The 9418-nt window shown below is 40.6% G+C and overlaps 1 pseudogene; it reads right to left on the minus strand.

The window, feature by feature from the left end:
- Positions 1-408: 408 nt before the first annotated feature.
- On the minus strand, positions 409-1644 carry LOC114498831 (annotated as a pseudogene).
- Positions 1645-9418: the final 7774 nt, after the last annotated feature.

Below are 9418 nucleotides of genomic sequence, written 5' to 3' on the forward strand. Positions count from 1 at the left end.
AATGGCAACCATCAACACATTCGAAAGCAAAACCTCTTACTTCAGAAACACTCAGTCTACAGCAGTGTGACCTCAACAGCCCAATCATCTACTTCAAGAGCCTTCACCACACGGAGTTCCTGGGGAGTGGTAAAGATGCTGTAGGGGGACCCCATACATGCTCAAAACTTGTATTTCTCTTCCCAGCAGGACCCACTCCTCCCAGGTTTATGGACCTGATAATAAGAGTATGGTCCCAAATTACATAATCCCCAAAGTATTCCACCCTGTACTGAGGACGGGTACAGGTGATGAAGGAACAAACAAAGAAATAAAAGGGAAAGGAAGACCAGCCCTTCCTTTTGTTGCAGATGTCAGAGACTTTTGTTGGGAAGCTCTCTGTCCCACCATTTTGGGAATGGACAAAGCTCAGTTTGAGTCTGAGTCAGAGGTCACCCCTGAGGAACATGAGCTGCAGCTGCTGTCCTCACAGTCTTCATCTTCTTCCCCACTGCTGGAGTCTGAGGTGCTACTGCTTTCTGCCTTTTCCCCACCTTCCTGATTGTTTTCTGATGTGCGTGAGGCATGAGAATGGTCCCCTCTAGTCCCTGATGATTCTGTCTCTGGAGCCTGCAGCCCCTGCTCCTTCTTGCAGAGCCCTTCTTGCAGAGCCCTTGCTGAAGGACAGAGCACATCTGTCCTGATGATCTTGGCATCCGGGCCTCCATTCACGTTCATGTTCTTACGCTTAGTATAGGTTCTCTCTCTGTAAGCAGTGTATTCTTCAGGGGACAGACTCTTGAGCCAGTGATCCAGGTCCCCTTGTACTGTTTCTGCAGCTCCTCGGCCTGCTTCTTGTAATGCTGCTTCTGGCTCAGTGGGACTCACTGCCAGCGTCTGCCAATCTCCACCATGCGCTCCCTTGGGGGCAGGTCTTGCAGCTCCCTACTTGACCACAAATCCTGGTGGAACTTGTGGTATTCATTCATTGGGGGCTTCTTGGGCTCTCCCATGGAATTTTATCTTCCCAGAAAAATAGTTTTCTGAGGGAGTATTTCACTTTTTTCCACATTTTCCTGAAATTTCTTTTGGGCTTTGGTTGTCTCCTTTAGGCACAACAGAAGTCTTGGGGTTCTGGACTAGATCAGGGTGGTCCTTCCTAAACTGAGCCAGTTTCTCCTCAAACTCCTCTTTCTCTTTCTGGAAGTCTTGACTGTATTTGCGTTTCATCTGTTCTGGGAGGTCCTTGTATTTCTTTAGAGAGGACCTTGGTCAGCTCCAGGTTGTTCAGCTCAGGGTACATTTGGGAGTACTGGGCCCTGTTCTCCATGAAGAAGCGGAAAGTAAAGCAGTCAGGGGCCTCTTGGTAGGTGGGGGTGATTCTTGAGTGTTTTCCTTTTGTAAGACTGTTTTGAGATGTTCCTTAGTTTCCAGAACTATTTCTGTCAAAGTACGAAACTTTCTTATTTTATTAGAAATTTCTAACCACTTGAGCTTGCACATTTCTCCAGAATAATCTTTAAAAGCTACTTTTTGCCAGTCCATCTGTGACTGGGTTGCTTTGAATGTGTTATTGTCATTGGGTGGGAGATTATCCTCTAGGAGGTCCAGCAACATCTCAATGTCTTCTTTGGGCCATTGGTCTTGGCCATTACTTGATGCCATTTCTGGGACTTTGAGCACCTTAGAAAGTTATGCAGACTCCACAGCAGAAGCTCAAATATCTTCACTCTTAAGACTTAGCAGTTGAGCTATTTTAGAAGTTTTGCAAAGCGTGGTTCTATATTTCTGAGGAGAAAGAGAAGAAGTGAATGAGAAAACCACAACCCACTTGGGATATGTCCCTCATGTAATTGACTTGCCTTAACAAAATAAATGAAAACCTGCCTACCTCTGAAGTGAAATTTTTTTACTATTCATGTGCTACATTGTCACTTTTCAAAGTTGTCCTGTCACCTTTCATTCTACCCTGCTTTTGCCGGATCTCATCAGAGCCTTTCTTAAATACAATGACAAGTGGCTACTCAGGGCTCAATGTAAGAAAAAAAGCCCTAAGGAAGAAAAGCAAAAATTAAAAAGAAAAGAGAAATGTCGAACAGGGAAAGGGCTATTGATCTCTAGTGCCCTTAGTGTGGCCACCTTCTAAGTGTGCTCAGGTGTCTGTGCAGAATGTACAGGCTAGAATCAAAATGAAACAAGCTAAGGAGACACGCATTCCACACTGGTATATTTTATGAATGAATCTTAAACCTGGAGGAAATGACTAATGTAGAGATTATTTGTAGTGTAGAAATGAATACCTTCTAATGTACCATATTACTTCTCCCTTCAAAAGTCAAGGATCAAATGAGAATTACGGAATATCTACAATTATATTAGACTAACTTTTCTTCATTTTCAATTGTCTGTCCCTTTTACCCTTCCACAACAAGGTTTTGCAGTTAAGTTTCAGGTTTCATGCTTAAATAAGAAACTACACAAAATCTAGACCTTTCCCTCTAGGTATCACAATTTGTACAGACAAGGAGCATAACACAAAAAAAATAATTATGCAAAACTAAATGTCAAAACAATGACATTAAAATGTTATAACTCAAGAGTAAACTAAAGTAATTCTATCATTTAAATTTAACTAGGCAAATTACATTTTCTTAGTAAAATCTTAAGCCTGATGATTGTTAAATTACCATTTCTATATTTTCAGGAAAGAATAACTCATCTACATAAAAGTGTGTCCTCACCTGATGATTGTACAATTCTTCTCACGAATGCTTGTTGGGTCAAGGGTTCTGTGTTGTCTGGGCTCTCAGTACCAGAAGGCAGTTGTGACCTTCTGAGTTTTCCACAGTCCAGTCAACCCCAAAGGCCTCCAAGCAGAATGAACCTGGCTTTTGAGCAGCCCTTATAAAAGGACCCTGGAAGCCCCTCCCCAGCTCTGTTTCTACAGTGTTGAAAACCTGTGGGACAGACAAGGACATTGTTGATTAGATAAATCCCTTCCATAATCTCCACAGATAATGTCTTTAACCCCCACCCCCATCCCTTGTTGTTGGTTCATCCTGGACATTGATTTTTAACAACAGCCATGAGGCAAAATTTTGTTAGAATTTCTGGCTAATGTTTGTCAAAATGTTCCCACATCCTACTTCCATTCCTGCTCCCACATCTGACTTAATTTCAACGTGGTATTTGAATATAAGTCCTTCCCTTCAGTACTAATTTCAGTCTTTTCCTATGGTCTAGAATCTGAAATTCTCTCATCTGCAGGATGGCTATTTAAACTGTTTCAATCCAGTTCAAATTCTCCCCAGTCTTTAGAGGTTAAGGTGGCACTTGAGATAAAAATGTGAATGACTATATTTAGTTCTGTGTTTAGAGAGCCAAGATATGTACTAAAATGTACGTGATTTGGTGAAAGCAATTTGATGAAACCCCAGTTGGCAATCAGGATATCATGACTGAAATGATGACTATGTTTTTTACAGTATCAGGCTTCATAATTTTTTTTAAAAACTCCATTTCCCCCACCTACAGTATTTAAAAATTGTATTATTAAGTTTTCAACAAATAATTTATTATGTGAATTGCTCCACAATTCCACATTATCAACAAACTCTAAATTAATAAAATGCTTTAACAGTTAAGTTATAATGCAGTATGTAAACATGAATTAATTTTGGATTGTTCAATTTACTCATATACATAGACACAGCCAAAATTTGGTCAGAGGAATTTCTGGAGGCCTAAACTCCTTGTGTTTATCAATGGTAATAAGTTGTTGATGTGAGCTTTTTAAATGAACGTCTCTTTTTTATATTGTGCAATATTTTTGGTAATGAGAATGAGCCACTCCAAGAAGGAAAAGCTGTTTTTACAAAACTACGCTGCCAGATACATACCACATACCTTAAAATAACTCACATAGACTTTGCGTGCACCCCAGCAGGCTACAGCCCCATCCTCACATTCCCTGGTCCTGCCCCTACCTGGTCACTGGGATATCCACCAACCAGCTCAGGGTTTACACCATCCACAGGCAAAATGTCACCCGGTACCCTGACAATTCCACCACTGTCATTGGCAGCCGCCCAGTCTGCAGAGCAGGCACTACAGTGCCAATGACAAGGCAAGCCCTCCTACCCCTTGTGAGGCACCTGGCACAAGGGAGCCACCACTTGCACATACAGCTCGTCAGTCCAGGGGGATGGAGGACAGCATGCAGCCCAGACTCCCTGCTCCTGCTCCACTCCTGGCCTGTCTGTTCCCCTGGCTTCTAGGACTACACGCACATCCCCCACAGCACCCAGCCACCCAAGCTCCCAGAATGCATGACTTCAGGCCTTGTGTTTTGTTAGAGCCTTTCAGAACTCGGCTTAAATGCTTGAAGCCAAGAGGCCTACTTTCCTGGATCCAGAGCTCTTCCCCCTCCTATTATCTCTTCACCCGGGATCGGTTACACACTCGATAAACGTGCTGTTCACTGGACTATGAAAAGTAAACTAACATAATTGGTTTTAAGAAAAAGGACACATAAGTAAACTATTATCTAAAGCATATAAGCTATCATTATTAAACTATAAAATTACTAAAATATTAAGAAATAATATTCTAATATAGCTGAAAGTTTGAGATGAGTACTATCATATACTATCGGTATGTGCAGGGTAAGTGGAGGCAGTCTGGCTGTCTCCCCCAGGTGTCTGGGTAGCTAAGGGAAGCAGTGTTCCCATACCCTTGAATGGACCTCATAAGTAGTGTCCTCATAGCCTTGAGACCGGGTCTGATAAACTGTTACCATAACGTGAAATGGGCTCGCATGTGGAGAATTATGTTATGTTATCTAATTTCTGTCCTCTTGCCAGCTTTGTTCCCCTCCAGCACTTAAACTGTTGGGACTCCCTGCTGGGGGCGATGATGGGAGACACATGCAAAGGGACAGGAACCATGATGGGCACCATGCTGGGGAACAAGGGACGTGACCTGTGCCACACAAAGACATGCAGATAAACATGCAGGTGGCAGCATGCACGGCTTGCCCCCCGCCCCCCGTGAACAAAGGCATGCCAAACGTGCTAATGGCTCCATGAATATTATTCCACCTGTGTGAGTGCCATGAACCTGCCTGGCCTTGAAGAGTTGCAGCACAGTACATTAGAGGTTAATGAAGGGTAGTTTGAAATATACATTAAAATCCTTAAAAATACACCTGTCTCTGACCTAGTAACTCTAGTTCTAGAAGAGAATCCGGAAGACCTTATTACACAACACTTAGAATGCAAGACATTTACATCAACAATTTCTCTTCTCACTGAATATAATCCACTACAGTAGTCTCCCTCTTCTCCACCATTTTGTTTTCCTCAGTTTCAGTTACCTGAAGTCAACCATGGTTTGGGAATATTAAACATAAGCTTCCATTAAGAGACAGTCCTAAGTTTTAAATGGCATGCTGTTCTGATGGAATCCAACACTGTCACTCTCTGCCCTTCCTGGGACATGAATCATCCAGAGCATCTACCCGGAGTCCCTACTGCCTTGTTAGCCACTTAGTAGCCATCTCGGATATCAGATCCACTGTCATAATATTGAAGTGTTTGTGTTGAAGCGACCCTCATCTTACTTAATAATGGTCCCACAGTACAGAAGTAATTTAGACTTTATCATAAGTCTCTTTGTATAATGGAAAACATAGTATATAGAGGGTTTGGTTCTAGCCAAGATTTCAGGCTTCCCCTGGGGGTTTTGCAAAGTATTTCTCACAGAATAAATGAGAGTAATGTATATAACATATCAGGAATAAATATTTTCCTTCTTTTCAGGAAAAAGTGAATCCTCAGAATTACAGGACAACCTTCTTTCATTTCATTGGAGGGTGTAGTGAGGTAAATTATTCTCCCCCCTAAAAAAAATTATTCCTCCAAGTCCTAAAATCCTCTAGCTGTGATGAATGTGACCTTACTGGGACATTAGGTCTTTGTAGGTATAATTAAGTTGAGCACCTGAAGTTCAGATCATCCCAGAATTGGGGTTGATCCTAAATCCAGTGAATGACTAGTGACCTCAGGTGAGAATGCTGATAGAAATTTGAGACAGTGACACAGAGAAAGAAGGCCTTGGAGAGAGAGAAGCCAAGATTGCGGTCATGCTGCCACAGGGGAGGAATGCCAGGAGCCACCAGATGGAAGAAGCAAGAAAGGATCCTCCCCCAGAGCCTTTGGAGGGAGAGTGCTCTGCCATTCTTTGGTATCAGACTTCTAGCCTCTGGAACGATGAGAGAGTACATTGCTGTTGTTCACAACTACCTGGTGTGTAGCAGTTTGTTATCCCAACCCTGGGAAACCAAGAACGAAGATGGGAGGAAACCTAGATGGGAGTGGCCAGCTCTTAATTTTCTTTACCTTATTTTCTGTGTCTTCAGTTACTGCACTTAGCACTCATATATACGCAGCAAGGTCGAGAGACTTCTGCCTCTAGAAATAAGAAGGAACTAATCACTGATATTTAGAAATGACTGAGTGCATTACTTTCTATAGTCTGAGGTATATAGGTGAGTAGAAATAACAAAAAATATGAATGAATGTGCTTGTAATAGAAGATTTTGTCTGCAGTACAAGAAGCTATGTTACTGCCTTAACAAATATTAGGAAACACGTTACTGGTGTCTGGCTCTTTTCTCGTTCTCACTACTCACCAGAAATTATTACCTGTGAAACCACTACTCAGAAAGTAGTGGAAGATAATGGGGTACTACTTAAACACCTTTTTCTTTTACTCTGATTCTCTATTCAGATGTTATGGGAAAATACTTCCAGCCTGTCACCTTCAGAAATACAGAATAATATGATTAGGCTCAAAACTCATATTTCTATAATTCATTAACAGATTACAATCACATCTTTTGTAAGTGAATTATATAAAACCGTGGAATCTGCCCTGACTGATGTGGCTCAGTGTATTGGGAATTGTCCTACAGACAAAAGGGTCACCAGTTCAATTGCTAGGGTGAGGTGATCGATCATTTACTTGGACATCAATGTCTCTCTCCCTCACTCTCTCCTTCCCTCCTTCTCTCTCTAAAAATAAATAAGTAAAATCTAAATAATGAAACCATTGAATCTGGTCTGCCATATTCTTTCCCAAGGTGAATATAAAATGTGAAGATTATTTTTGAGGCATATGACAAAATATGAGTCTAATGAATTCACAATGTATAGTAGTCAGACTTCCTATATTACTTTTAAGTAAACATTCCTTTTAGAGTAATTTGAGGTTTACAGGATACTAAGCCCAAATTACAGAGTTTCCTTATATTCCCTTTGCTCACATCAACATCCTCTCCCACTATCAGCATCCTGCAGGAGAGTGGGAGATTTGTTATAATTAATGAACCTTCACTGACACATCTTTATCACAGGAGTCCATCCAGGTCACTCTTGATGTTATACATTCAAACGGTCAGAACAAATGTTGAAGGACATGTATCCATCCTTATGGTATCATTCAGAATATTTTCACTGTCCTAAAACCCCTCTGTGATCTGACTTTTTACCTCTCCCCCTGAAATCCACACAACCACTGATCTTTTAAAAGTCTCCATAGTTTTGCCATTTTCCATATGTCATGAAGTATCAGTTGTCAAGTGTGTGGTCTTTTCAGAATGGTTTCTAATTTTTTTTTTAATTTATTGATTTTAGAGAGAGACAATGGAAAGAAAACATAGATTTGTTCCTCCACTTATTTATGCATTCATTGGTTGTTTTTTGCATGTGACCTGATGTGTACCTGCAACTATGCTGCATTGGGATGATACTCTAACCCAGTAGTCCCCAACCTTTTTGGCACCATGGACCAGTTTCCTGGAAGACAATTTTTCCATGGATGGTGGGGGTTATGGCTTTATAGCCTGCCACTAGATGCAGCTTAATTGTCACTTGCCACTCACTGATAGGGTTTTAATATGAGTCTGTAAGAATTGACTTATTATGTTCTCTGTGCACTCACACCTCTCTGCTAAGGATAACTGGTTTTTACAGCCACTCCCCAGTGCTAGCATCACCACCTCAGCTCTACCTCAAATCATCAGGCATTAGATTCTTATAAGGAGTGTGCCACCTAGATCCATCACATGCACAGTTCAGAGTAGAATTCGTGCTCCTTTGAGAATCTAATGCTGCCGCTGATCTGACAGGAGACAGAGGTTAGGTGGTAATGCAAGTGATGGGGAGCAGCTATACATACAGATGAAGCTTCGCTCACTTGCCCACTGCTCCTGCTGTGTGGCCTGGTTCGTAATGGGCCACACACTGGTTGGGGACCCTCGGGATACATTAATCCACTGTTACAATGCCTTATACTCATCTGATAGGAAAGTTTATAAAACATACACTGCTTTGAAAAACTGGAAAGGTTATAAAGACCAAACGAAATGGAATTTCATCTCTGGTTTTAGAGCACATCACTATGATTTCTCATTTCAATTCAGACACGAACATTAACTTGAGTAAATCAGATCCTTCAGGAATTTTGATAAATGGCTTGGGGCTATTTGTAATAGAAATCAGCCCTGTAAAGAAATCAGCCCTGGCTGGTGTGGCTCATTGGATTTAGCTTTGGCCTGTGAACCAAGGGTCCCCAGTTCGATTCCCCGTCAGGGCATGTGCCTGGGTAGGGGCTGCAGGAGAGGCAACCACACACTGATGCTTCTCTCCCTCTCTTTCTCCCTCCCTTCCCTTCTGTCTAAAAATAAATAAATAAAATTTTCAAAAAATAAAAATAAAGAAATCAAAATAGAAAACGAGATAGTAAAATTTTCAAATTATTTAAATTTAATTTGTTTATTCCAAAAATATATTTCATCAAATTAATATTCATATTTTAAACAGATAATTTAGAGTTAATCTATATTCAATCCAGTATATATTCAAATGTCAAAATTAATTCCAGATGAAATAAAACATTGAGTGTGAACCGTAAAATCAGAAGAAAATGAGAGTGTGGTTTAATAAGTCTAGATGACCTTCTAAACATAGAAATTGGAAAAATCACCAAGTGAATGTAAATAAATGAAAAACAGCATACTGGGAAAAATATTTGCAATGAATACAAAGAAGTCTTACCATAACTAACTTAAAGTCCCTTTAAAACAATAAGTTCAATATTAATAATTAATTTCAACTGCCCTCCCCTAAGAGTAAGTGTGTGTGTTCAAGTTAGGAGAAAAAAAAATAAAAGGAATAAGGACATAAAGCCAAGCCACAAAGAAATATACCAGAATTAACGAAAATACATATGGTTAAGACTTCTATTCTTGAATTTCAACCACAACCTTAAGATAGAGTTAAATCTATTACCAGGAGAAGCCAGGCTTAGAAAACAGCAAGCTTAGAGGCAGAGTCAAGAGGATTATTAACAAGAATAAATTAGGAGGCTGTGAGGATCA

Source organism: Phyllostomus discolor, chromosome 6 (genome assembly GCF_004126475.2).
Source record: "Phyllostomus discolor isolate MPI-MPIP mPhyDis1 chromosome 6, mPhyDis1.pri.v3, whole genome shotgun sequence".
Classification (NCBI taxonomy): domain Eukaryota; kingdom Metazoa; phylum Chordata; class Mammalia; order Chiroptera; family Phyllostomidae; genus Phyllostomus; species Phyllostomus discolor.